Source organism: Rhineura floridana, chromosome 14, assembly GCF_030035675.1.
Source record: "Rhineura floridana isolate rRhiFlo1 chromosome 14, rRhiFlo1.hap2, whole genome shotgun sequence".
Taxonomy (NCBI): domain Eukaryota; kingdom Metazoa; phylum Chordata; class Lepidosauria; order Squamata; family Rhineuridae; genus Rhineura; species Rhineura floridana.
The window spans coordinates 4,530,752-4,532,470 of NC_084493.1; positions in this window are offsets into that span (position 1 = coordinate 4,530,752).

Consider the following 1,719-nt stretch of genomic DNA (forward strand, 5'->3'; position numbering starts at 1 on the left):
GGACAGAGCCCAGGCTTGAAGCAGTCTTTTCCTCCCTCCCACTCTGAATTCTGAATGATCTCCCACGTGTGTTCCAGCCAGTTTTGCCTTCGTTGACATTTGTTAAAACAATCTGATTGGCAATTAAAATTAGCTCAGAGCTGACCTTGCTACGTAAAAGCAAAAACACATTTGCAACATATCCGCGGCTGAGATCATTTGCCCAATCTCAAGGAGCAGTTGGGCATCTCCAATCAGAATTCTTGCAAAGTGCCTTAAGAATTTGCAGAGTGGGAACTTCATCCTACCCTCCCTTTAAAATGTGGCAAACCAAAATACAGAAGAAACAGAAGTACAAAATGGGTCAGCGGACAAGATGTTTATAAAAACATAATGCAAGAAGATGGTCTGTGCTGCCTGCTAATAGAAGTCCATTTAAGGCCACTCTCTTCTGTAAATAAAATAAATATTGTGAACACATCATAGGCATAATCCGGTCTACATGGAGTACGTGCTTTGACAACGACAAAAGTGTCTTGTGGTGCCTTAAAGGCTAAGGCTGCAATCCAACATACACTTACTTGGGAATAAATCCCATTGAACCCAATGGAGCTTACTTCTGAGTAGACATGCACTGGATTGCAACCTAAGACATGTATTACAGCATAAGCTTTTGCGGGCTGCATTCCACTTCATCAGATGCATGAAGTGATGCAGGCACATATATTCATGGCTGTGGGGAGGGACTTGTAAACAGTGAGGTCAGAGGCACATGAAATGCAGAAAATAATTGACAGTGATAATTATGTAATTAACAGCGATAATTCACAAAAGAGTTGTTGATGACTGAGGCATCCCCGACTGTTGTTAAGCCAATTAACACATAGAATGCGCTTTAAAAAATCTTGTCTTGGTTCAGTACACAAGTGATAGCATTGAACCTCTTGATGTATTGTAAAGCAGTAGTTTAATGTTACAAGTCTCCTTTTGAAATTCCTTTGCTCCGAGATGACCACTCTAAGGTAACCTTCAGAGTGTCCTGGAAGATTGAAATCTTCCTCTGCTGGCTTTTGAATACTGCCATTTCTCAGGTCAAACTTATGAATGGAAATTAAATTAATTTCCCCTCTATCTGGTTGGATAGGAGTGGCCCACAAGTCTCCAAAACTCTCTCGCCCAAAGAGAATTAAGGCTGCAGTTCTAACCAGGACTGACTTCTTAGTGCGCAGGATTAAGACTGTGCTGTTAAGGCTGCAATCTAGTTCTCACTGTCTGGGAATAAGCCCCACTGGACTCAATGGGACTGACTTCTGAGTAGAGAGGTGTGGGATTTCACTGTAAACATCCCTGCTGGTCAAGGAAGAATGACTCATGTTACACTATTAAAGACGTATATTTTCAAGTCCCTTTGGAGCAGGTCATTTTGCTTTTTGCAGCTTTTTGCAATGCTGAATAATCCACACACACACACCCTTCACCCCCTACCATTCCCAGGACAGGGGCCTCTAGCACGGATTTTCTCGAAACAAACATACAGAAGGACATGAGCTCTTATCCTCCACTTGTAAAGAAGCTGAATAAAAAACTGGATTCCACCCTATACTTTCCTAGCACACACGGCAGTCGTTCAAGTGAGCTATGGTTTGTCTGCAATTTACTTTCTCTTCTTTTCTTTCTTTCTGGTCTGAGATGCCAGTTAAGATATTTCCAGCATCAAACTCAATCCTGCTGGCAATTTCC